The sequence below is a fragment of the Enhydra lutris genome, unplaced genomic scaffold (genome assembly GCF_002288905.1).
Source record: "Enhydra lutris kenyoni isolate GAN:26980312 unplaced genomic scaffold, ASM228890v2 scaffoldscaffold14, whole genome shotgun sequence".
In the NCBI taxonomy this organism is placed as follows: domain Eukaryota; kingdom Metazoa; phylum Chordata; class Mammalia; order Carnivora; family Mustelidae; genus Enhydra; species Enhydra lutris.
This window is the reverse complement of record NW_019154098.1, coordinates 49646203-49674200: the sequence shown is the minus strand read 5'-3', so window position 1 is coordinate 49674200 and position 27998 is coordinate 49646203. Positions and strand designations below refer to the sequence as shown.

The 27998-nt window shown below is 37.8% G+C and overlaps 1 protein-coding gene and 1 pseudogene across 4 annotated transcripts in view; one reads left to right on the top strand and one right to left on the bottom strand.

Moving 5' to 3' along the window:
- The window catches only part of LOC111146529 (WW domain containing E3 ubiquitin protein ligase 1), a 115162-nt gene that overhangs the window by 281 nt on the left and 86883 nt on the right, over positions 1-27998 (top strand). The window contains exon 2 of one of the 4 annotated variants that reach the window (XM_022502089.1): positions 21219-21307. The gene's annotated coding sequence lies outside the window, so the exon portion shown is untranslated. Of the gene's footprint in view, positions 1-21029; positions 21315-24606; positions 24696-27998 lie in introns of those variants that run through there. The other 3 variants (XM_022502088.1, XM_022502091.1, XM_022502090.1) reach the window with 3 other exon arrangements.
- LOC111146504 lies at positions 4-27996 on the bottom strand (annotated as a pseudogene).

Sequence of the window (27998 nt, the reverse complement as noted above, 5' to 3'; positions counted from 1 at the left end):
GCCTTAGCGGCGGTGCCGGTGGCCCGGCACGGTCCGCCCCGGGGCGGGACCCTCTGAGGGTCGGGGACGGTCTGCGCCGCCCTGGCTGCCTTCTCCAACCCAGGGGCCGGGAGTTTTCTGGGGTGGGGTCACGGGTCTTGCCCCGAATTGGCCCTGACACAGGCCCGAGCTAATGATACTGGAGCGAAGTGTTTCCGTGACTCTGCAGCCGCGGTTCTCAAGCTTCCTTAGCCTTGTCTTAGCGTTCCGTCTACCTTCTCTTCCTTTCCCTAACGCCTCTCCAAAAAACAGCACTGTATGGACTTATTGCCCGTGCCCTGACTTTCACAGCAATTTCGCCGTCCCAAACCAAAGACTCCCAGCCTTAGAACGTATTTTTCTGACGTGTTTTTGTCACTCCTGCTTCTTCACTGACTCTGCAGTCACCACCACCCCCCCCCGCCACAACCCCCACCTCCACCTTTGTGACCTGGTAGGTCCCAGTGACCTTGCAGTTTTTACTAGTCTTTATCTCATCTGTGACTTGGACCTTCTTTCATCTTTAAAAAAAAAAAAAAAATGTTTTGATTTTGTAGTTTGCCCATTGTTTTTACAGCCTTTAAATGGTCAGTCCTTTCTTTACTCCATCGTTTGGAGTTGAGCGTCCTATGCTCCTGTAATTACATGAAACCTTCCTTACCAAAGACGAGTATCTATTATTTTGACATCCTTACTCTTCCAGGTTAAAATATTTTCCAGGGGCTTGATGTGGCTTTCTTTTTCTGCTTGGTAAGTTTTTATCTTTTTGTGTAGGCTTATGTGCAAAAAGATTTGAGTTTCTGCTTTAAAAAGCTACTGTTAATAGTGGGAAAGAATAATGTACAAAGTTAGCTTTTTGCCCCCTTTGGTGTTTACCTGAAGTGGCTGGTGTACACTGTATGCGGGTTTGTGCAAGAATTCATCCATATGTATAAATCCACTTTACCTGTCTCAGTAAGGCTGTGTGTACTATACAAGCAAATGTGCCTTTTGAAAAAATAAAGGCATTCTTTTATTCATGTGATTTGTTTTTGACCATAAAGCAGATAATTAGCTGTGACTGCAAATTAATCACTTTTCATAAATAGTATTTTTTTTTTAAGCTGAAAACTTAGTAGCCCAGTGTTGGGAGCTACTCAAATTGAGAAGTGTAAAGGATGTAGACTAGTTATTTGGTATGTAGCTTATTAAGGTTTTCAAACAGTTCTTCCCTTAAAATGCAAAACTGTGGGACGCCTGGGTGGCTCAGTTGGTTAAGCAGCTGCCTTCGGCTCAGGTCATGATCCTGGAGTCCTGGGATCGAGTCCCACATCGGGCTCCTTGCTCGTCAGGGAGCCTGCTTCTCCCTCTGCCTCTGCCTGCCATTCTGTCTGCCTGTGCTCGCTCTCTCTCCCTCTCTCTCTCTGACAAATAAATAAATAAAATCTTAAAAAAAAAAAAATGCAAAACTGTTTATAAAACATCCAATACCAGGACTTAAAAAGCAGTAAGTAAGGGTTATGTTTTTTGGAAGCCTGGGATGATAGAGGTTGTCGCAAAGAAATTCTCTGCCTTCAGAGAGATCGTAATCTTTGCTGTTTACCCCCACGAAGGCTGAAATTTCTTTTACTTCCTTTCACAATTATTAAGCATCTACTGCATGACTGTGTGAGGTATTTGGGGGAATATTAAGGATTATAGCAGTTTCTGCCTTCCCAGAATAGTTAGACAGGTAGGACTATACACAAATGGCTTATTTATCTTTTAATACATAGTTAAGTTTCATATAGAGTTCAAATTCAGAAGGGGTAGAGCTCCCATCTTACTTGGCAAGGGGGGGTAAGAAGGGATTCATAGAGCTGGCTTATGAAACCTTTGTTTTGAAGGATGACTATGACTTTCTATAAGCTGAGAAAGGTAATGCAAGCAAAGATAAGGGACTAAGAGATTAGAGCGTACAGTTTATACATTTGGGGAGAGGCAAGTATTATATTCGGATGGAACAAAAAGTATTTGTACTAACAAAGGATGATAAAACTTGAAGGAGAAATTTGAACCAGTTTATGATTGCTTTTAATGCCAGGCTAATGATCTTGGATTTAGTAGGTGTTAGGGTTTTGTTTTTTTGTTTTTTTTATAAAGATTTTATTTATTTATTTGACAGAGAGCAAGAGGGAGAGCACAAGCAGGGGGAGGAGCAGCAGAGAGAGAGGGAGAAGCAGGCTCCCCACTGAGCAGGGAGCCCAATGTGGTACTCGATCCCATGACGCCGGGATCATGACCTGAGCCGAAGGCAGTCACTTAACCAACTGAGCCACTCAGGTGCCCGGTGTTAGAGGTTTTACAGATGATTTTTGAGTTGTGACTTATTAAACTTTTGTTTTCAGAGGATTAATTTGGCAGCAATGTGTGGTGTGAATTGAAGTAGAAATCTAGATGCAGAAAGATTTTTTTAAAGATTTTTTTAATTTATTTGACACACAGAGATCACAAGTAGGCAGAGAGGCAGGCAGAGAGAGAGGAGGAAGCGGGCTCCCCACTGAGCAGAGAGCCTGATGTGGGGCTCGATCCCAGGACCCCGGGATCATGACCTGAGCTGAAGGCAGAGGCTTTAACCCACTGAGCCACCCAGGCGCCCCCAGAAAGACTTCTTGATTGCTGTGGTCGAAAGTAATGAGGGTCGGAACTATGGCTATAATACTAGGAATAGAAAGGAGGAAGGAAATTGAATGGAGAGAATTTGATGATGAGAGAGAAAATGAAGAAAGTAAAAATAACTGAGATTCTGATTCAGGTTGGGAAAAGAATGGTACCATTTTGGGGCTCCTGAGTGGCTCAGTGGGTTAAAGCCTCTGCCTTCAGCTCAGGTCATGATCCCGGGGTCCTGGGATCGAGCCCCACATCGGGCTCTCTGCTCAGTGGGGAGCCTGCTTCCCTTCCTGTCTCTCCACCTGCCTCTACTTGTGATCTCTGCCTGTCAAATAAATAAAGTCTTTAAAAAAAAACAAACTGGGGTTTAAAAAAAAAAAGAATGGTACCATTTTGAGCAATATCAGTGGAAGCTTTATCTTCGGCACATCAGTGTTACTTTACAGTAGTAGTTCTTAGCCTTTTGGTGTTACTAATCCTTGGTGAAACTAAAAAAAATCTGGCCTGGAAAATTTCCATATGCACCTGTGCTTTCTGGATATAATTTTAGGAAAGTCCATGAACCCTCTTGAAGCTCGCTTATGAACCGGTGAGTCAGTGGGTTGGGCTAAGACCAGGTCTCAGAATTACTGGAGGCTTTTTAAAAAAATAGAATCTTCAGATTCTTCATTTGCTGATGACCCCTACTGTAGAGACATACCTTATATACACTTAGATACAGTATCTCTTTACATTTGTGCTGTGGTGTACAGTTTACAAAGAATTTTGACTATGGTACATTATTTGCTATTATATAACAAACTAGACCAAGACGTTAAATGATTTGCCCTAAGTATTTCAGTTAGCAAGTGGGTAAAGTGGAATTAAGAGCTAATTGACAATGATTGTTTTCTTTTTTATAAGAAGGTATATGATTTACCATCTGTTACATATAGTTATTGACTTTAAGTGACCTCATCAGTAAGACTGAATGATCCTGGAGGTTCCTTTTAGTTTTTCACATTTTGTGATTCCTGGGTCTTTGATTTTCATTGGATTTTCTATACCCTTCTTGTTTTCCATATGCAGGAGAGCTGATGAGAGGAGACATGAATTGGGTGTATGGAGAGCATATAGCAATAACTATATTTATTTCCTTTGTATTTATTTATATTTCCTTTGTATCTTAGTTTGGGTTTGGGGGAAGGGGGAAAAGTGAAATAAGAAACCTTAAACATTTTTATCTTTATTGTATTTTCTGTATTCAAGTATGCCTTACTTAAGAGTAATCCTTTGACTTCATTCATGAAGACTTACCAAATAAAAATGGAAACTTCATAAAAGAAATGAAGTACAGGGTCCTAGTCACTGCATTTCTTCATTGGATTAAGGAGCGTACTCTCCCCAGTATGGTTAAAGCATAATTTGATTAGTAAATCATTGACTTTTCTCCACCTATAAGATTATCTTCCCAGTAGGGAACTTGAGCAAGTTATTACTTAGTATCTTTTATAGCTCTAAAAACTTTGATTCCATAATTATTAGAAAGAGTGGGGTCTTTTTACTCTTCCTATAAAAATGTGATGTAATAACAAGTAGTGGAAAACCAATAAATTGGCCTGTATAGTAGTATTGAAGGAACTGGTTGGTAATACTTAATGGTAGAAAAATGTTTAGCAAAAGCACATACACAGATGATTTTTCTACTCGTTGCTGACATTAAGAATATCATATCTTATATTTGTATGGCATTTGACATTTTTCCATAATGGCTGTATAGACTTTATCATCTGATTCTCATGATAGCTGAGTAGTAGGTATGTCAGGAGATAATCATTGCTTTTTAGATGAATGCACTGATGCTCAAAGAAGTTGGAAAAAATTTCCAAGTATATGACTAGTAAGTGGCTAAAATTAGAACTAGAACTAAAACCCATATTTTTGTTCCTAGGTCAGTAATTTTTTTTTTTTTTTTTTTTGGCTAACACTTCATCTACAATGGGAATTTAACTGAAGGTGATACATGAGGAGTGTGTTAAAATGGTAACCTCATTACAGTGGCTGTTGGTGGATAATTTTGAAATTTTAAGTATTTATCACAAATTAGTTATCCTCCCATCAAGAAAAGAGCAGAAGTTGATTTCTTATCTGAAAAAGTACATGGGTGAAATGTAGGTTTTAATTTCCTTCTGAAAACCTGCTTATAAAAGCCTACTCAATGGAAATTGGTATTTTTGGAACATTTAATCAGGATGTGATTTCCAAAAGTTTGTATCATGGTATTTCATGATTTTTACTATTACATAAAGAGCTTTATCATTAAAAAAATGATTTGCCATTAGAAAACTCTTAGTATACACTTCATATACACATGATTAAACAACTTCTGGAACATATTATGTAAAACCATATGCCAGATAACTCCTAAGTTATAAGGAGGACTAACATTTGTCTTGACATTCCTTAAACCTGTTGTTTGTTTGTAACACCGCCTGCTGTGCCTATTACATGCCAGGTATTGTGCTGGGGTCCAGTGCTGAGAGGACAAACATGAAGCCTGTCCTTTTGAAACTCAGAGTTTGGTATGGTCACTAACATTTAAAAAGGCATAAGACTTTTATCTTCTGAGTTTGTATGAATGTTTGGAGTTATAATTACTTAAATCTCTCCTTTTCTATGAGTTTTGAACAAATTATGCAAAAACACAAGGAACCAGGTAAACATTGTTTTGGTCATTTATTGCTGTGTAACAACCTAAAAGTAAGTGACTTAAAACAACTGTCTTACTTGCTTATAGTTTTGCTCTCCTAGGCTGGACTGATTTGAGCAGTTTGGGTTTTGCTGGTGGTCACTCTAAAGGCTGCTTTCAGCTATAGTTCAGTTGGGAGCTGGTCTTCTCTCTTTTTTTCTCTTACTCCATATTTCTTAGAGTTTTAGGGCCCTGCCTCCTAAGTGGCCTTTCCAGCAGTGTTGCTGGCCTTGCATAGTGGCTTAGGACTCAACAGGGCAAAAGAAAAAGCAGCCAGGCCTTCTTTGGGCACAGCATCATTTTCGCCACATTCTGTTGGTGAAAGCAGTTCACAGGTCCATCCCAGATTCAAGAGAAAAGGACTAGAGAAGTATGAGAATCTGGATTAACCCAAACAGCTGTATTACACCAAAAATGGGGCACCTAGAAAACTTTATGAAGCTGAGATTTTAAGCTGCCTAATACTTTTGGTACTTTGAGCCTAGGCTTGTCAGAGGGAAAGTGGAGTCTGAAATTCAAATAATAGCATATTTGGCTTATTACATAGTTGGAAGTAGCTGGCACTGTCGCATTGGGTAGAAAAGAAAATTTTGGACCTCTGGGTTTAACCTTATATGCTACCATAATGGGGCAGGATTGACTTGCTCTGCTTGAGGGCATTGGGGTCTAAAAAAGTGCAGGACGCAGACCTCAGGCTGCTCTGTAGCAGTGATTTATCCAAGTCTCACAGATTGAATGAGACAAATACTGCAGTCAGCACTCTGTGATTATGTGACCCTTAGGGTAGCAGAGCTCCTTGGCCAGTCACTCTGGCCTTGACAACCCTTGAGCAACCTAGTGCCTCACAAATACTATTTTCTGTTTGCAGTGTCTTAGAAAAAGATTAGAATGAGCCACTCTTGGAGAGGAGTCATAGTGGAAAGAATACTCTTTCCTTGTGGAGAATGGGACGTAACTTCTCTGTCCTTAGGGAAATGTAAGGCATAAGATAATGCTCATCCTTACCAGGAACAGGTAGATTCATTGATTGCTTAGCTGGGTTTCTCTCACTTTATCCTCATCACTTGATCAGTTTATCTTAGTCTCAGTAGTGGAGCCCCCCCCCCCCCCAAGTTATCTACTGTGTAATGTTATGGCTAACTGGAATGAAGAAAATGAATGTTACATTATTATTACATTATAGCTTCTGAGTGGAATAATAGATCAATGTATTTCATTTAGGTAGATTTGAAGCATTTCATATATAACTGAGCAATGAACCCCTGCATTCTAGTACAAATGTCTTTGCAAATTTCTGGAAATAATATGTTGGCTGTTGTGGGGAGGAGTTTGGTAATTGGACGTATGAGGAACACGATTTATATAAATAGGAAAGGCTGGGGCACAAGGAAGGGGACAGATAGAATTACCTTAAGGTGTTTCTTTATGACTCTTCCCTGCCCAAAGTTACATGGTAGTTACAGGGTAGTTTAAAAATGTACTAGCATTAACAGAATTGTAGCTGTGATAGCTTTTTTTTTATTTAACTAAGTTCTTTTGATAGCTGTCTAGTAAACCCATAATTATGATTAAATAGAATGGGTAGAAACAAACTGTTGATTCCTGACTTGAAGTAGGATCCTCTGGCCCTATATTAGCCCCTGCTTGCCAAGTTGTGCTTAGTTAGTGTTGAGAAGAGAACTAGTTAAATGAATGTGTTCTGTATAAATCAGGACATACTTTACCATAGAAGTAATAAACTAGATCGCTGTACTCTAAAAGTTCTAGAACTAAAGGCATCCTGGCATGTGTTAAGTGCTGTAGCTTTAAAGTCAGGCAGAGCTTGTCCATGCTGCTTAACACAGTGTTACTTCAGTTTCTTCTGTAAAATGTAGAGAATATTTTTCTGAATTTTTGTAAGGATTAATTGAAATAATGTTTGTAAAGCAGGAAGGCTGGTCCCTGGGATGTAAGCAGCTCTTAAATCATTCTTACAGCTTTTCATTATTATTAATAAGTTAAAATTCAAACAAGTAATCCACTTTTTCTGTGAGCCACTCATTTCAGTCAGAGATAGTTGTAGCTTAGCTTTGGCATTGTCAGAGCTGCATATCTAACTTCACCTCTTAATCTAAAAAATAGGTGCTAAAATGTTAGGAATCAATCTGAGAAGGATACTGACTCAACGTGGCTGGTAGTCTGTCAGCTAGTAATGGTTTGGCTGTGCAGTTTGGGAACTAGAATTTGTTAACACCATCATTAAATGAATTACAGTATAGAACAGTTTGTCAGTGTGCAGTCTCTGCATCACAGTCATCTGGGATATTTGTTAAAAAGCAAGATGCCTGAATATTTGAGAACTGGTATAGTCCTTGATAGTGTAGTTCAGGAGTCTTCATTTTTAACAAATACCTGAGATGATTTTATACATATTAGCTTGAGAACTGCTGTTGGAAACCGAATCAGTAATTTGGGGTTCTAGTGTTCTCCCAGTCCATTTTTTGAGCTACAGTGTTCTATAAACACACATGTATAGTGTAAACAAAGGGAGCTTAACATCTAAACCTTTCAAATGTTTAAAGAGGCTTAAGATAATTGCCAAGGACTTGATCCAAACAAACTATAGAAACTATAGAAGATATAGAATATCTTCTAAAAAACAAGGCTACTGAAACAGTTAAATTAGATACTGTGATTATCAAATAATCTGATTGCTTTTTCACTTAGCTAAATAATCTACTCAAAACAGAGATTCTGATTAAATTAAAGTGCATCTACTTTAGAATTTGGTCTTTGGGGTAGAAAGTAGGTTGGCTGGGGGCCATAATCTCTCTCTTGTGGGGAAAAAGCCATTGCTTAGTTTAAGGGCTTTGACTTATGAAAAATATTGTGAGAAAAAATTTAAATTTTAAATTGATCAACCAGGAGAAAAAGTTGATGCTTATTTTCTCTAACTTTTGCTTAGAGCAGTGATGGTGACAGCCTGGGTCTATGATACTTAAGCCTTTCTCAGTCCCGTGACCATATCTGAGAGTGAAACAGCAGATCTTTATGTTTGAGCTATTCCTGGAAAAACGTGACCTATGTTTATATCAATCGTATTTGTATTGTGTTTAGTATATTGTGGTAAAAATGGTAAAACAAACAAACAAACAAAAAAACAAACAAACATGCCAGATCCATGATTCTTTCTAAATTTGACTGGAGAGGATTAGTTGGCATTTGAGGAGCATATTGCTTTTGTGTTTGTTTTCATTGACTTTGTGGCTAGTGCTGTGGGGAGGAAAAACAACAATAAACTAATCTCTCTTTGTCCTATGAGCTGTGAAATAAGGTGTCAGTGTTTAGATTTGAATACCCAGGATGGAAAGTGCACATTATACTCAGGAATTTCATTGTTCTAAGTTAAAAGTTTTGGTAATTGTAACTTAAACTTTCTTTGTGATTTAATTTTCCTCTAAAATGTTGGCTTTTTAATTGCTTTAGGCCTTAAAGTGAGATGTACTTAGATTTGAGTTCTCACATTCTTTTTTTTTTTTTTTAAAGATTTTATTTATTTATTTGACAGAGAGCGAGAGAGATCACGAGTAGACAGAGAGACAGGCAGAGAGAGATGGGAAGCAGGCTCCCCCCTGAGAGCCCCATGCGGGACTCGATCCCAGAACCCTGAGATCATGACCAGAGCCAAAGGCAGAAGAGTAACCCACTGAGCCACCCAGGCATCCGGAGTTTTCAACATTCTTTATTGGCTAAGTGATCTTGGTCAGATTAACCTTGAATTAAACCCTAGTTTAATAATATGTAAGCTAGATATTCATATGTAAAGTAGTAGTACTAATACCTAATTGATAGATTTATTGTGTGACTTAAACCTAGCACTTAGAATTAAATGACTCTTCACTGGGATGTGTTCACAATACTTTGTTGATGTCAAATGGGTTTCAGAATTTATTTTATTTTTTAATTTAGAAAGGTAAAGCACTCCATATGTTATGTTGGGTAGAACCCCAGTGAACTCTCTGGCAGCACTCTGTATTGTCTTTGGCAGATGTTCAAGTGTGGAGAAATAAGGCAATAAAAAGCTACACATCAGTCAGATTTTGCTTTTAAATGGTCCAGGTCAGTTTAGTTTTTGCCACCAAATGAGTTATGAAGTAACTTTATGTTTTTATAGCTTTCTGGGTTTTGGATTTGTGGATAGATGACTGGTCCTGTATTTTTACCGTATTTTAAACTTGAGAAGAATTACATTATTCTAGGAGTAAAGTTTTAGCTGTTCAGTTGATTTTCTTATTTTGGACAGTTCTGGGTATTTTGGATTCTGATACTTTTCTCTTAAGAGTGGGGATATGTTGTGAAAGTTTGTATTTAACAGTCTGCTTAACTTCTTAGGAAGAATATTTGTGAGTAGTAAACTAACATTGTGTATCAGTTACTTGTAGCTTTAAAAACTGGAAATTGTGTGTATTTATAACAAAACATTTAGCAGTACTGTGTTCTCAAGTGTTACTTTGATCTGATCCTCACTGCAGGTATGGGGAGGGGTTGCTACGTAGCATTTTGCAGCATGGCCATGTGACTGAAATGCCTTTCTTAACTACTGTCTTTCTTAATCTGCTCTCCTCTACAATTGTAGGATGGTAGAAAAATGCTGGAGTTCTTCTGCTTCAGAGTATTGAGAGTGTGGCTAGAATGGTGGTGGTGATGGGATGGTGTTAGGAAATGAATACCCATTGCACACCTTCTATATTCCAGATTTTAGAAACAGTTCTAGTTTCCTAGAGTTAATATTAACACTTCATTTCCCCTTCTCAAAATTCATTTCTGTATCCTCATTTTACAGAAAAGAAAACTGAGACTCAGGTTAATTATAAACAAATCGTAGAGTTGAAGTTTGGACCTAGGTCTGTCTGACCCTAAAAGATGTTCTCTGTATTACATTACTCCAAGATGCTCTTCTCACACTAGGAATTTGGAATTGAAGAATTTGCAAATTTCCATGGCTAGTTAAGTGCTAGTAAATTAGAATTTTTCATGTATTAAAAAACAATCAGGAAATATTTTGGCATGAACTTAATTTTGCATCCTAATATCCTAGTGAGCAATGCCGGGCAGAACAACACTAGCCTCATCAGCTGGCCTGGGTTTGGCCTGACATTGAGAAGCTTTGGGTCCCTGAGTAAGTCTCTTACTTGCCTCTCAACTTCGACTCTAAACTTTCGTGAGATGTAGTAAATACTGTGTATTTGAAGAATACCAAATGTTAAAAAATTACTGGATTCAAAGGAAACAAGTCTGGAAAGCAAGTATTAATGCTATTAAAATGCCATACTTTGAAACAAACAACCAATTATTTATGGAAATGTTTGTGTCATTTTGAAATATGAGATTGTACATAATATAATTACATTAAGTTTGCTCCTTGCAAAAGTAAGAATGTTATGTACCTTGGATGTTTTTCCCAGAATTTATGAATCATGATCCCAACAGCTTACCTCTTTAATTGTTAGCGTGTTTATGTTTTATACATTATCTTTTTTAAGATTACTTGTTCTTTGTCAATTTTTAGGAAAAGCATTTTTTTTTTAAATTTTATTTATTTATTTGAGAGAGAGCTGTCACATGTAGGCAGAGAGGCAGGCAGAGAGAGAAGGGGGAAGCAGGCTCCCCGCTGAGCAGAGAACCCCATGTGGGGCTCGATCCCAGGACCCTGGGATCATGACCTGAGCAGAAGGCAGAGGCTTTAACCCACTGAGCCACCCAGGCACCCCTTAGGAAAAGCATTTTTAATGACTAACTTAAAAACCCCACAAACCACCCTATTACGAAGTTGTTTAATCTTGAAGTGGTTAACATGAGAGAATAGTACTGTCAGATTGCTACAGTGAAATGCTCAGTTCAAGGCATAGGTTCAGCTTAGCATTTTGTTTTTTATATTCTGTTTTATAGTAAAAAGATCATTGGCTTTGGGCCCAGGAGATCTGGGTTCAAAATCCTTTCACTGGTTTTATGGCCCTCAGCAATTTACTTAAATTCTTAAAACCTGATTTTCTTCATTTCTCAGTAGGGATAATTGACTCTGAAGGGTAATTGAAAATATTAGAGATGGGTTCTTTGGTAAAAATTTTGATAAATATTTTATTTTGATAAATTATAAATATATTATTTTGATAAATAATAGGAGTCAGATAGATGGTTATGGTATTCTTACTAGTTTTGGACTCAAAGACCTGATTCAGATTCCAGGTTTAAGACTGGCTGTATTTCTGCCTCGCTGAGACACTCATGTAGTGCAGATGGCCCCAGGTAGTTATACTCTGTCATCTTAGACTTCTGCTTAGTAAGTGTTTACACAGCTCTTTTTATTACTGAACATTGATTCTGTGAGTGTGGAACTTTAGTTTTAAGATGCTCGGTGTTACTATCATTTTATTTTGTTAATTGAATAAAGCAGCACAGCTGTGGGAGACGTGTTTTCTGCTGATATCCACTAAGACATGGGGAAAAAAATTATCAAATACAAAAATGTTGTGTTGGAAAAGTTTTGGTATTTTGCTGTTGTAAACATAATATTGCATATTATGAGAAACTGAGAAATTATAACACATTTTAGAAAATCTGTCTCATTCTCATTACTGATAACATTTTGGTGTAATTTTCCTTTGTTGATGTAAATAAATATTAATGTCAATTCTTTTAAAACAGAAAAATAAGAATCATCTCCTGAAACTAAGAATAATTATGAAAAATAATTTTAGTCAATGCATAAGCAAAATGTGTTTCATTTTTTTATTATGACCTGAGGAGGAAGAGGATAGAGCAAGGAGAGAAGGAAGGATTGATGTGATAAAAGATAAAGAAATAGTGCCAGAGTCCTGTGTTTTTGTTTTATTTTTAAGGACCATAACTCTTTAACTTAATTAGAATAATTCCTGCTAAACTTCATGAATATTTTTGTCCTCACTATTGTTTTGTAGTAAACGAAGTACAAAGATTTTTTTATATTTCTTACTTCCAGTAGAGGAAAACTTTGTTAATTTCATTTTTTGGGCAAGTTGGTATAATGCATTTAATTATTTATTTTTTAAAGGTGCATTTTATGGAGCAATATCCCCATCTTGTGGCCTTCTAGAAAAGTAGCAACACTTTTAACACTTTTACAGTCATAAGCTTTCCCTGATGTTGGCCAAGGCTTCAATCAAGTTTGTAATAGGCAGTTCTTACTATAAATGGGGTGGGGAGTAGAAAACAAATGATTTGTATACTTGGATTGTAACTTTGTTTAAAAAAAAAAAGGTTTTTGGAGGAAAATAATACTATTTTAAAAATGAAAACAGTTTGAGGGTTGGTTTGGTGCAAAGATTATGGATGACTATTACTCTTATGTTTTCATGAAATATGCAGTGTTTTTAGACAAGCATTTGTAAGCTGGAAAAATCTCAATATGTTTTGTGTTCTGTCATTTAATAGGATTACCAAACGCCAGAGAAATTTAGGTGGCCTGTCTCACTGTGCCATTTAGTGAGACTGTTGCCTTGAGCAGTGTTTTCTAAGCTGGGTTACTCTTAGAGGAATATTTTCTTTCTTTCTTTTTTTTTTTTTTTTAAGATTTTATTTATTTATTTGACAGAGATCACAAGTAGGCAGAGAGGCAGGCAGAGAGAGAGGAAGGGAAGCAGGCGCCCTGTTGAGCAGAGCCTGATGCAGGGCTCCATCCCAGGACGCTGGGATCATCACCTGAAAAAGCAGAGGTTAAAGCAGAGGCTTTAACACACTGAGCCACCCAGGCGCCCCTAGAGGAATATTTTCAACATGAATTTTTACACTTTTTTTTTTCACTTTGATGATAATATTAAAGGGGAAAAAATAATTCGAGAAGTTCAGTAGTTGACTTAAAAGTGTACCTAAAAACTAAATAAGGCTATTTCGTTTTAACCCTGAGGTTATTCAGTTGTTTTTGAGGTTCGGTTGATACTAATTAACCTTCATTAGCAAGCAAGTATTAAACACTTCTGTTTGCAGGCTTTTTGGTAGGCAGGGTAGATAACAATGGTGAAGATTTGTCCTACACTCTTGGAATTTACAATCTAGAATGCAGATGCAGTGAGAAAAATAAAGCTGTTTTGAGGAACACAAAAGGTAGAAAACAAGGATTCTGGAAAAAATAGCTGTAATTTTTTGAGTATTTACTGTGTGCCAGGCACCACGCAAAGTGCTCTCAGTACTTTTCAGCGTCAGAAATTTATTTTGGAATTTTTGCAGTGATGGTACATATACACACAAATAAGTATTTGTGGAACCTCAGAAACATCTCTGTGGAACAGTAGGTTTCCTTGTACAGTACAAGTGGTTCAGCTCTTATGGGTCTGGTAGGCTTTTGTGGCTTGGTCTTGTTATCTTACCACCATTTATGAAATTTCTGTGGGAAAATTTGTACTGTGTTCCAAGCAGACATCTCCGTAGACTTTTAGGGTCTAATTGGTATATAATTTGGGCATTAGCATATGACTGAATTATTTTGCATGTTTAGTTAGGGCTAGAAGTTTTCAAGTTTAAACCTGAAACTTGAGCTTTCTCTTGTTTTTATACATTTGGATGTTTAAGTAGTTAATAAATCAAATGGGTATTTTAGGTGACATTTATGCTTTATTTTTGTATTGGATATTTTTGTATTGTGCTGCTATTGTGGGCTGTGGCAATGAAATCACATTGGTAAGGTGGACATGGACTTAGACAAGCCCAGAATTAGAGGGCAAAGATGGGATAGGGTATAGGTGGTTTATAAGGTCTTACAGGATTTTTCTTTATAGAATGTTAAAGTTTTGGTTTTATGCTATGTGGGTATTTTTTTTTTTTAAGTCTAACCACCCTAACCAATTCTATAGGGTTAATGTTTTATTAATTGTGAATCTTCATTGAACATACATTTATTGAGTGTTTAGTAAGGGCTGAGCACCAAGCTAGGGGCTGGAATTATAAAGATGAGTTGTAATAAAGAAATTTATTGTGTAATAAAGGAGATAAAGAAAGAAACATGGTTACAGTGCTGTGAAACATGTAGCAGCTAACTAGTCAAAAATTGGAGAGATGACACTTGAGCTGAATCATGATTAGAAATTATGTAGATCAGGGTTGAGAGTACCCAAATGTTTCTGTGAGAATCACCTCAAACCACCAGCAGAGTTTCCCAGATGATTCTGTCATGCAGCCAGGTTGGGGAAAACTGGTAGTAGATTAGAAATATGTGTCATTAATGAGTTTGGGGTAAAGAGTTTTTCTGGAGAATACCAATTACCTTATTTTCTATAGCTGAATTTTAATGAATGCAGGTGGCAGAAAGCATATGTATACATGATGCATTTAAATAACCAGGAGTAGTTTGATAGTAGCTAGAGTATGCCCTTTTCTCTTCCTGAACCTGTGCTCTAAATGGCTCCAATAATTAGTGTCATTGCTTGGATTTTATTTATTTGTCAGAGAGACCCAGTACAAGCTCAAGCACAAGCAGGGGGAGTGTGAGGCAGAGGGAGTAGGAAGCTCCCTGCCGAGCAAGGATCCTAACCCAGGACTAGTTCTAAATACGAACTATTAAAAATGAAATGGAAAAAAATTCGCATGTCTGGGATTGTTACTGCTACTCCCCTGGACCCAAGTCTCTGCTGTTTTTGTCTCGAATTCCTTATCTAGCCATATGCTGTTAAAACAGGTAATGGATTGTATTCTTAGTGTCTCAAAGATTGCCTCCCTCAGAGAGGAAGCTGGTAGGTAAAACCTTCTTAACTTTCTTCTCAGACACTTGCAGAGATAATCTGCATTCTCACCCATTTCTTTTCTTTGTCTAGCCTCACTGCAGGCTATTTATGTGTATACCTCTGTTAAATCTCAACAGCCCTGCCTTCTCAGAGCTCTTGTCATTTGTTCTGTGACTTTAGCTTCTTCCTGTCTGAAAATATGTTCAAGTCTCTTCCACCTTCCATCAAAAACAAACCTATGAATACCTCACTTTAACTCTGTATCTTTTTTTTCTTTTACAGTTAAACATCTAAATAGAGGTTTCTTAAGCCATTGGCTTTTGGTCCTACCACTCTGTTAAAATTGCCCTTAAAAATGCCTGCTAAAATCCATATTGTACAGTGGACAGTTTTCTCTTTTTCCTGTCTTACTGTTACCATCTCTCAGAAGTCTTTCCTGGCATTTCTTCACCTCTTCCCACCAAATCTGATTTAGATGCTCCTCTTCTGTACTTCTGTAGTCCTCTGTACAACCCTGTCATTGAGCTTAAAGCTGCTGATTTCCATGTCTATTACCACTGCTAAATTATAAACTCACTGAGAGCAAAGAGCGTATCTCAGATGATTTTTGTATTCCTGCTGTTTAACACATTACCTGAAAACATGTCTGGTATATATACGCTGAATGACTTAATTCAGAAAAATTGTTAAAAGAAATGCCCAATATGTAGTTTGTTTATTGTGTGCTAAGTACTTTTCTTAGCTCTTTGTCAGTATTAACTTATTAACTCATAAGGCGGTAGGTATGAATTCATTTTATAGATTTAAAAACCGAGGCACTGTGAGGTAGAGAAGCTTGCCAAAAGTTGAATGTAGTAGTCAAGTGGAGCCAGAATTTACGTCTAGGCAGTCCGGCTGCGGAATTTACACTCTTAATCACTGTCTGCCACTTAGTAAACGTGGGAATAGAAATTAAAATCCAAATTCAAATTAGACTTTGGTAAATGATAGCTTCTTATTTTTAATAGTTTGTTATTTCCCCAGCTCATTAGAAATAATTGGGCTACCAAACAGACTGAAGGCTTCTGTAAGTGACAGTTGTTCACAGGGCTTGATTTTGTTTCTTACAACTTCAAATGTTGCTAGATGTTCAGAGTCAATTAAGTTTGCAATAAGTGTGCTTTTTTTTTTAAGATTTTATTTACTTATTTATTTGAGAAAGTAGAGGGGGGGGAGAGAGAGGGAGAACATGAAAGAGGCAGAGGGAGAGGGAGAAGCAGACTACCCTGCTGAGCAGGGAGCCCGATGTGGGGCTCAGTCCCAGGACTCTGGGATCATGACCCGAGCCAAAAGCAGATGTTCAACGACTAAGACACCCAGGCGCCCTTGCAATAAGTGTAATTTTTTTTTTTAAATTGTTAACCTCAGACTTGGAAAAGAGCGAAACTGGCACTTCTCTCAGTTCAGAATACAAGTATCGTTGCTATTTGATCCTCTGGACTGGCCTTTATTTTGGTGTGTCATCATTATTGTTAGTTGAACCTCTAGTCTGCTGTCCAGATTCTATTATTAATTATTTATTACCTTTTTGGGAGGGAATTTGCATTCTGTATAGGCCAACAGACCCTAGAAGTTTTGCTGGCTGGAAGTTTATATGAAACTTATTTTGCTTGGAAGGATGGGTGGTTAATTTTGCTGTGGATGGGTAACTATTTCTCATCAATTGAAGGCAAGCATCTTGATAAGAGAAGCAGGTTAAGTTACTGTGATCATGTTTGTGCTGTGACAGGAATCTTGCTGGGTGCAATGCAAGGGTGTTCTGAAGGCAGGGAAGTAGATGGAATTTGAAGTAACCAGAATCAAGAAGTAACTTGATTAGAACTAACTAGAGTGAGAAAAAGAATTAAGTTAAGTAGCGTGACTAGCTATTGGACATGATTTTAATAGAGTAATTTTTGTGTGAAGACAATGAGGAAGTGAATTGCAGGAATTTAATGGGCAGCAGTTCATTAGGGTGTGTGCCATGGTAATTTGAGGAGGCATAGGTTAGATTCAGCAAGGCTTTTGACTGTCTCAGTAAGGGTATACAGTAACAGTGTGACTGTTGATTTGAGGAGGGGAAATAAGTTTGTATTAACTGTATAACCAATGTTTATGTTGGTCATAGAGTAATTTTGAGAGCAGAGAGTTCACATAGTTTGGAAATGGTTAAAATTGGCAATAGACAGGGAATCTACAGATGGATCAAGATTTAGTGCTTATCAGGAAATTAAAATTATTTCAATGTAAGATTTGTATTTATTTTTGCTTGTTAGCTTGAAGTGTCAGATAACATTAATGAGAGGTAAACTTTTAGATCAGTTTATGGTAAAGCAAGTTTTCTGTGTAATTGCAAGGAGTAACACTTAAAAGATACAGTTGAATGTAACCACTGTACACAAGAAATTGAGATTTAAAAATAGAGTAAATTTATGAAAGGGAAGATGTGAAATATCTGGAAGAAAAAAGTCAGGAAAAGAGGTCTAGATTTGTTTTTGTTTTTTTGTTGTTTATTTGTTTTTAAAGATTTTATTTGTCAGAGAGAGAGCGTGAGCATAAGCAGGGGGGATGGCAGGCAGAGGGAGAGGGAGAAGTAGGCTCCTCACAGAGCAAGTAGCCTGATAGGGGACTCAATCCCAGGACCCTGGGCAGCTGCTTAACCTACTGAGCCACCCAGGTGTCCCAAGAAGTCTAGATTTATGTTGCTGAAAAGTAGAGGTAAAAATTGGAGAATGAGTAAAAACAGAACCAAAAAGTTGGGGGAAAATTAATGTATTTACCTCATCTGGTTGAAAATATGAAATTGAGTGGAGATAAATAATAAGAGCTGGAGATAGTGATTTAGGAAATCTGGCATTTTGATGATAAATACATTTTTTTCATTATTAAAAAAATAAACTTACTGTGTTCCTTCTGTGAAGTGCCATAATATAGTTCACTAAAAGGAACTTTAAAGTTGACTGAAAGTGCAGAAGGATGGAGGAAAGGTGAGTTTATTAGAGCCTGTGATTAGGTAGGCATTTTTAGAGTAAGATAGATACCCAAACCATAGTCAGAAGTTACAAAGTACCTGTGGATGCCCATCTTTATTTGTCCTTTGTCTGGTAGATACTGCAGGTGCTTTGTAAGTCACTGGAATGACAAAGTTTAAAAGTGTTGATTTTTTTTTTTCCCTAACACAATGGTACTTATAAATTATCAGGATGGTGATGTTCCTCTGTTTTGTGTTTAAGAGGATTAATCAGTGATACTTAGGTCAGTGTGGACGAGTAAACTTTAAGAAATCAGCTGGCTTGTTTTTTGAAACTGCAAAGAGCTATGAAAACATAGGGTAGTGAGGATATTGCCACTAGGTGCTGGTAGAACAAAGAAGAGCTGGAGGGACTGGAGACCCTGAGTTAAGTGGACAGATTGTAAAGGGTGTGTGCGGTGGTAGAACTTTTGGGCCAGCTGCTGGCCAGTGGAATGAGATTGGCCAGTGGAATACAAGGCCCTGGAGTTGTTGGAATACATGCAGAGACAAGAGTAAGGATGATGGTGTGTGGTGTGGGGAAGAACCATGGGCCTGAGTATTAAGAAGCTATTCAGGAAGTTGGAAATGCTTTTGGATCCTTAGGAGACCACAGTGGTGATTATTTGGAGGGCTAAAAGGCATTAGGTATTGAGAAAACTTCTTGCTCCTTCCTTTTCCCTTCCCCTAACATATAGTCCCAGTGGTGTGATATTGAAGCCTGCTTATGAGTTGTTGTCCCTGTAAAATTGATTTTTCCTTTCTGAATATTTAGGTCATCCAAAAATATAAAATTTAACAGGATGATGCTTTTTTATTATAACATGATTCCACAGAAAAATCTCTTTGAGATACATCAAAAAAGCTGCTTACACAGTTAGAGCCATTATACTGTTTACTAAGGTTACCAAATACCATGGTGTGCCCTGAAATGAGAGGTTTGTGTGGGAACAGAACTAAAACATGGATGGTCCTGGCAAATCTGTCTAAGTCAGTCACCCTCTCATTTACTGTCCACTTTTATAAGTGAATTGCAATGATCAACAATATCTTTTTATAAATGATCTCTATATAGAAGCAACATTCCTATATTATTAAAATTAAATCCCCTACTTTGTAGTCTGTACTTTCAGGAAATACTTATTTTGTGCTTTAGAGTTGCTAAATCTTGGGTATTTTAGGGCAGGAAAGCTGCTTTTTTCATTTGTATATTGGCCACTTTCATTGAGTTTTAAATTTTGTGCCATTGATACAGGAGCTTTGCTTAACTGCAGGCTTTCTAATCCTCCAAGTTCCACATTCATTAGATGGAACATCTCTAGCACCTGATTCTGTACCATCCTGTCTTGTTACTAAAATTTTATTATGTATTAATATTGTCTTCAAAACTAGACTAGTACTGAAGTTGGGATTTTTGTCTTCCACCATTTTTTCCACCATGCCCACTTTACAAACTAGGCAGTCCATTAAGTGTGAAATTGATTCAGGCAGGTAGATATGTGACAGTAGTTTTCTGGCTTTCCAACTCTTGATCCCATGCATAGCATGCAAAATGGATCAGTTTTGTTGGTCTTTTTTCTTAATATTGCTTCTGAAAGTAAAAGTGTTCTTCACTTAAGAAAGCCAGAGGCGCCTGGGTGGCTCAGTGGGTTGGGGCACCTGGGTGGCTCAGTGGGTTAAGCCTCTGCCTTTGGCTCAGGTCATGATCTCAGGGTCCTGGGATTGAGCCCTGCATCGGGCTCTCTGCTCAGCAGGGAGCCTGCCCCCCCCCCCACCTCTCTCTGCCTGCCTCTCTGTCTACTTGTGCTCTCTGTCAAATAAATAAAATTAAAAAAAAAAAAAGAAGAAAGAAAGAAAGACATCTTGGGACACCTGAGTGGCTCAGTTGGTTAAGTGCCTACCTTCGGCTTAGGTCCTGTTCCTGGGTCCTGGGACTGAGTCCTGCATCTGGATCCTTGCTCAGCAGGGAGCCTAGTTTCCCTGTCTCCGCCTGCTATTCCCCCTGCTTGTATGTGCGTGGTCTTTCTCTATGACAAATAAATAAATGAAATCTTTAAAAAAAAAAAAAAGCCTGACTTGAAGTAAGTAGGCAATTAAGGTACATCTTCTGAGTGGGGATTCAATAGGCCTATAACCTTGGAGGACTGAAACATAGTTAAGTATCTGTATTCAGGACTCCCTGTTCTTTGCGGTTGAATAATAACTCTTAGACAATTCTGTGGCATTTTTAAAGGCTTGAGCTGGACAAAATCAGCTTACATATAACTGGCCATATCCTCTGGGCATAGTTTATGGCCTAAATTCATTTGGATGAATAACCAGTTTGCTCAAAAGTTCGTTAAAACTCAGACTTTGGCTTTTCCTTTTGCCATAGTTGGTCACACAGCTGTTAAGGGGTAGAATAGGAGATGAAATCAAAATAGTAAGACTGAGGAGTTGGCTCCTAAACTTCGTACTGTATTGTCTCGCACAATTTGCTCCTCTTCTCCCTGTCCTGGTTATGGCACCTTAACCCAGATAGTGAAGTGGTAAATTTTAGTTGTTCAGAATCCTTTCTAACTCTCAGCTGTCCCAAAACCATATTTAGTGAGTTTTTTCCCTCATGCTACCTGCTCTGGTTCAGAGAAAGTCAAGAAACTCAATATTTTAAATGTAACCCCACTGTTGCCAAAGTTACTTTTCTGAAATGTGATTCTCGTTGTTGAAACCCATTGTTACCTATCAGATACTTCTATGATAAACTTCAAACTACTATGCTTGGTATATTTTGAATGCTGTATAAACTATTCCCATAGGATCCTCTACAATTTAGATTGCTCTGTTAGCTTTATCCCTTTATAATATCCTTTACATTTTTCAGGCATTCCAATAGCTCCCTGAATGCTCCATGCCTTCTGTAGTTTTCTCTTAAAGAATTATACTTGAAGACACAGTTCATTCAAAAATTGGTTATCTTCTGTGAACCCTTTCCTGATTCCTGTAATTTGGATTATCTACTTTTTCTTATGTGCCCCAGATGTACTACTTCACATTTTACATTTGTTTCAGTAACTGTTAACACTGAAAGCTATTTATTTGTTGACAGGTTTGTCTCCTCACTAGACTATGAGCTCCTTGAAAGAAGGAATCGTGTCTTACTCATCTTTATATCCCCAGTGTCTAGCACAGTTCCTGGTACATAGTAAGTGATGAACAACTTCTTTTTTAACTAAGATTTTAACTAAGATTTAACTTATTTAGCACTCAGACTCCATATATTGATAGTTAATTATACCTCTCTAGACCTACATTGTCATAAAAAATATGACTATAGACTTAAAACACCTTTGAGGCACCATTTCCTCATCTGTAAAATGAGGGAACAGTGCCTCCCTTCTCATACTGCGTTATTGTAATGCCAGATTAATGAATATATATAGCAGTACATTGTATTTTAAATGTCACACAACTTCATCTTATTAAGTGGAGTATGGGAAGTAATTGTATGTTGAATTTGATTATTTTATTTGCTTTGTTCTTTCCCTTTTAGGACAAAAAGGTACCAATTTTGAACAATCTCTGTTGTATTTTGCAGTTTAAAGTTGCAGTTACTGATGATCAGAAGCATGTACTCAAAATAACAAACCCTGTGCTTATTTATCTTCTTTATTCTCAAGCAGTTAACCTTTCTAATGCAGTAATAAAGTTCCTCAATTTTCTTTTAATCTACCTCCAAATGAATTAATATCTTTGCCTTTCCTTAGATCCCTCGTCCTTTGTTCAGAGGAAGAATTGTCTTTTTCTTGGATGACTAATCACATCATCTGTGTGATAGCTATGTCCTTTCCTTCTTTTCCTACATAGGCTATAGACGTACTCCCTTACAATCACACTTGATGAATTAATGATCTGCACTTTATCTATGTCCTTGCCTTCCATGTATTCTTGAAATTTTTAAAAATTCTGTAATTTGAACATGTCGGATTATGTGTAACATACGGAAGTTAATAATAAAAACAAACATTTGGGAACTAATCACTTAAGAACTAACTAGGTGTACCAGTACAGTTGAAGAGCTACCTGTGAGCACCTCTGTAACTGCATGTTCCTATTTTTCCCCAACCCCTGAAGTAACTGCTCTTCTAGATTTTTTATATCTTCTTTTTAAAATTATAATACCACAAAGGTATTTTTTTGTTCTGAGTTTAATAATTGTTTACAGCTTTTGTAAACTTCGCACAAATGGTATTTTATTATAGAGGAGGACCTATTTTACAAATCTTTATATGTTCCAAAGGAAACACTCAGGTGGTATCATAAAAGAATACATAGAAAAATTTTCAGTGTGCACATCCTAATTTATAACAAAATAGTGGTGGTGACTTATTTTTGGACTGTGTGGTTATTGCTGTGCTACATACAAAATAAAGTGCTTAATCCACAGTGTAGAAATACAGCAGAAGTATTTCCATACACTAGTTTTCTTAGTTTGTGCAGAAATGTTTCGATGAGATTCACAGTGTACTCCTTGGAAGAGTGACAGTATGTCATTTGATTGCCCTTTGGACCTCAGCATTTCTTTAGTGGGTTTCATTCAGTTGTTTGTTAATTGTAAAAGCATTTGAGACTCAGGATCCACAATGTTTCCATGTATCTGAATTTCTTTCTCAATCATGGAATTGTGGTATTTTCAAAGGAAATGGCATAGGAAAAGATGAGGTCATGATGACTGCCAAAATAATTCATTTCTTTCTTCTTTGTGTTTAAGAGTTGGAAACATTTCTTGATGACCTCAGTGTAGAATGTTAAATCTTAGAGGTGGGACTGAGTGAGGGGAGGATGTTAATACTCAGAACTCCATTTGTATTTGTATTTGTATATTTTTTCATTCACTGTCATGTTTCTAAGACCCATTCATGTTGCCTACAGCTGTAGTTCATTCTCACTGCTGTATGGTGTTCCATTGTGTAAATCAGCCTAATTCATTTAATTAACCATTTTTCTACCAGTGGACATTTGAGTATTTTTCTTTCTTTCTTTTTTTTTTTTTTTTAAAGATTTCATTTATTTGTCAGAGAGAGAGGGAGAGAGAGCGAGCACAGGTAGACAGAATGGCAGGCAGAGGCAGAGGGAGAAGCAGGCTCCCCGCCAAGCAAGGAGCCCGATGTGGGACTCGATCCCAGGACGCCGGGATCATGACCCGAGCCGAAGGCAGCTGCCCAACCAACTGAGCCACCCAGGCGTCCCTTTTTTTGTTATTTTTAAGTATGCTTATATTTGGCACACAATTACAAAATTTCTGTACTATGTACCTAGGATTGCTCATTGAAGGACATACAGATTTTCTAGTTGTTTTCCAGCAACTGTACCAATTTTAATACCTGCTAGGAGGATTTTACCAATTTAAATAACTAATAGCAGTCTGTAAGAACACCTTCTTTGCCCTTTTTTTGGTATTGTCAACATTTCTAGTTTTTATCATCCTAGTGAGTTTATTTATTTTTCTGATGAGTTTAAAAATAACAACTCATGTGGTTTTAACTTGTATTTCACTGATGAATAATGTGATTCTCCATCTTTTCATATACTAATTGGCCTTAGAAGTTTCCTTGATCTATAAAATTTCTGTTCAAGTTTTTTGCCCATTTGACTACTTGTGTTGTTTTTATCCTGCCTTTTTTTTTTTTTTTTAAAGATTTTATTTATTTATTCGACAGACAGAAATCACAAGTAGGCAGAGAGGCAGGCAGAGAGAGAGAGAGGAGGAAGCAGGCTCGCTGCTGAGCAGAGAGCCTGATGCCGGGCTTCATCCCAGAAGCCTGAGATCATGACCTGAGCTGAAGGCAGAGGCCTTATATCCTGCTTTTGTAGACTTTGTCATGTAGTTTAAATACAAGTCTTGAATCAGCTTTGAGTTTTATAAATATCTTTCCATTTGTAGCTATCTTTTTAATTTGCTTTATTATGTTTTATGATAAACAGAAGTTCTTGGTTTCCATATAGTCAAAATACTCACACTTTTCTTTTTTGGTTGGTATACTTGTTTAAGAAATCCTTCCCTGGCAGGGAACCAAAAAAAATTTTTTTTGAGTTTTCTGGTCAAATTTCTTCTAAAAATTTTGAAGTTTGTCTTTCATATGTACATCACTAATCCATCTTGAATTGATTTTGTGTATGATGTGAGGATCCAATTTAATTTTTCCATGTAGATAATTTTAGTACTATTTAGTTGTCTCTTTTATTCCTCAGATCTGCATTGTTCTGCTACGTGAGGATATTCTTACGTACCTTGGGTCTCTTTTGGGGTCCCTATTTTGTTTTGTTTTATTTACCCTTCATCAGTCTTGCCAGGCATTTATGTTTTAGTGTTTCCTAAGAATTCAAACTTCGTTAATCCTTTTTTTTTCTTTTTCCTTTTTCTTTTTTTTAGATTTTATTTATTTCAGAGCATGTGTGTGAGCAGAGGGAGGGGGAGAGGGAGAAGAAGAGAGAGAAACCTAAGCAGACTCTGCTGAGCACAGAGCCCGAAGCAGAGCTCAATACCACTACTCCAAGATTACCAACGAAACTAATCACGAGTCCAGTGAGCAACTGACTGAGCCACCCAGGCTCCCTTTTGTTAATCCTTTGTTACCTTTCTTCTACTTCATTAGTTTCATTTCTTTATTATTCTGTACTTTTCTGGTGTTTACTCTGTTGATTTCTTTCTAGCTTAAACAAACTGGCCTATTAACTTACTAATTTTCAGCCTTTCTTTTCCTAGTATAAATCTTTAAGGCCATAGATTTGCCTGTAAGTTAACTTTTGTTGTATCCTGTTGTATCCTACAAATTTTTATGTGATACCTTTAGTCCTTAATATTTAAAAAAATTTTTTTCAGCATGGTTTCTTCTGACCCATGAAATATTTAGAAGTTTTATTTTCTATTTGTGTTTTTAAAATTATCTTCCATTATTGCTTTTTTTTTAGATTTTATTTATTTGAGAGAGAGAGAGTGTGTGAGTGTGCGTGCATATGCACGCAAGCGGGGGGCAGAGGGAGGCAGAAAAGCAGACTCCCTGCTGAGCAGGGAGCCCAATGCAGGGTTCGAGCCCAGGACCCTGGGATTATGACCTGAGCCAAAGGCAAGCCTTTAACCAACTGAGCCACCCAGGTGCCCTCTATTATTGTGTTTTTTGTTTTTTTTTTTTAAAGTATTTTTTTTTTTGAAGATTTTATTTATTTATTTGATAGAGATCACAAGTAGGCAAAGAGGCGGGCAGAGAGAGCGAGAGGAGGAAGCAGGCTCCCCGCTGAGCAGAGAGCCCGATGTGGGGCTCGATCCCAGGACCCTGGGATCATGACCTGAGCCGAAGGCAGAGGCTTTAACCCACTGAGCCACCCAGGCACCCCTGTGTTTTTTGTTTTGTTTTGTGTTTGATCACACGCCTCAGAACAACATTATACATATTCTTTGAATTCAGTGAGATTTTCATTATGTCCCAGTATGTATTCATTTTCTGTATGTTCATTTATGCTTGAAAAGAATGTTTATTTTCTAATAGCTGGGTGTAAGGTTCTATATATGTTTGTTAAGTCCTTCTTGTTCATCATTTTTTTATTTTTATTTTTTGGTCTATTTAACCTATGAAAAATTGGAGTGTATTGAAATCACCCACAACAATGCCAGTTTGTAAATTTCTTTCTGTAGCTACAAAAATCCTTTGAGGCTTTTTGCCCTCACCAAGATATGTTGAATTTGTCTGGCTATTTTGTCTTATTTGGATAGATACTTGATCTGCTCAGGAATGTTTCAGGGTAGCTAGAGAGTAGGAAAAAAGTGCAGGATGTGGAGGTCTATTCTTTATAAACTTACCCTTCATTTTAACCTAATCCATCAGCTCGGAGAGTGACATACTTAGAGTACTGAACTTACAGGCTGGGTTCCTCAATTGTCTTTGGCTCAGGTGCAGATTTGGACCTTTTTTTTTTTTTTTTTTTTTCTTCCCCTTTCTCTCTTTTTTTTTTTTTTTTTTTTTTTTTTGCGTGGGCTCCAAGCCTATGTGGAGCCCAACACAGGGCTCAAACTTAACAACGTTGAGATCAAGACACTTAACTGATTGAGCTACCCGAGCGCCCCCAGATTTGGAATTTTGATCCTTTTTGCCATGTTTCCTTTCAGACTCCTTCCATTTGTCTTTGTTCCCTTCATATCTTGGGCCCTGATGGACTTCCCGCTTCTACCTTTTTGGACACTCATCCCATCTAGTTTATTTTTACCTTTCCAGGTTGATCTTCCTGAGATGGTTGAGCTAGAGCTACTTTCCTCTGATCCTTTGTAGGAGATTGCTGTTCTGTTTGAGCTCTGAAATCAAGTTTAAGAATTAACACTTCACTCAAGCATCCACTTTTGATGGAAGGGGCAGCATTATCTTTAGCAGCTAGTCGGGTTTGGGAAGATGAGAAGTTGGGAGAGTATCATTCTTCTGCTGTACGAGTATTTCATTTTCTGGATTTCTCACTTTCTCTCCTTTGTGCCTCCTGCTCTGGCTGCTGATGTAGCTGAGGTCCCAGTTTGAGATGAGAAACTTCCTGCCGTTGACCATTCTCGTTCCCGAGTTTTTTCACTTTGCCAGTTTGAGTGTCTCTTCTAAGGCTGTCATTCTAGTTCTGGTTCATCTAGCTGATGCTGCGATTTCTCCTGTTCTTCCTGGAGCTGCTTTTCAACTTGTTGTTCTCTTATAGCTGGGTTAATAGGCCTTGCTGCTCCAAACATAGAAGCTGCTTGACTAGACTGGGAGGTAGTAGCCAAGGAGTTGTCTTCCTTAGGAGTACTCTGAAGCTTTAGATTCAGTTGGTTCTTTAGGATGACCTCTGTCATCGCATCTTTAATCATCCCCAGAATAATCATCTTTGGAGCTCCTCAGCTGAACATCATGTCTATCATATTGGTCTTCCTGGTGGTCCCACTTCCTCTGTAGTCATCATCCGTGTTGTACCCACTACCATATATTCTTCTGCTGCTGTTTCATCCTGGAGTCATACCCTCAATCATAGTCTCTGTTAGTAATCATGTTAGTAATCATAGCAATCCTGGCCTCCATAATAATCATGATGTTTGCCTTCAAAGCTGTCATCACCTCTTCTGGGTAGATAGTCACCCAGGCTGTCTGTTTGGGTATTTTGTGAGAATCCTGATTCCTTGCTCTGTCAAGAGAATGAACATCCTTGTCTTTATCTTGAGCTTGGTCAAGAGTATCCATTGGAATTTTGTTAACCAGAGACTCTTTATTGAGGCTCAGGGTACCAAGCAAGGAAGGCAGGTTCTCAAACTCTATGCAGTCAAAACCTTTCAACCTCTCTGGTTTGCTGGGTTCATATGGTAAATGCACTCCACTGATATTTAATTCTCTTAAGAATTCCTTAATGTGGGGAGCACCTGGGTGGCTCAGTGGGTTAAGGCCTCTGCCTTCGGCTCAGGTCATGATCTCAGGGTCCTGGGATCGAGGCCTGCATCGGGCTCTCTGCTCAGTAGGGAGCTTGCTTCTTCCTCTCTCCCTCTCTGCCTACCTCTCTGCCTACTTGTGATCTCTGTCTGTCAAATAGATAAATAAAATCTTAAGAATTCCTTAATGTGGACTTCTGTCATGTCATCACAAGTTGTGTTCCCTAGAGAAGCAGCAATTTGGCAAGATAGTTCTGCTTGATACTAGCTAGCTTGCCAGGCAGCCTGTGGAGCAGTGGCCAGTTGGAGGTGCCTTACACATATTGTCATCATTACTGTGCCACGTGGTTGAAACATCTTCCAGATCAGTCCGGCTTACTGGTTTGGGGACAGATATGTTTCCCCCAGCAGTGCTGCCATCCTCAGCCAGGAAGTCTGTTAGGGAGATAGCCTTCCTCATCT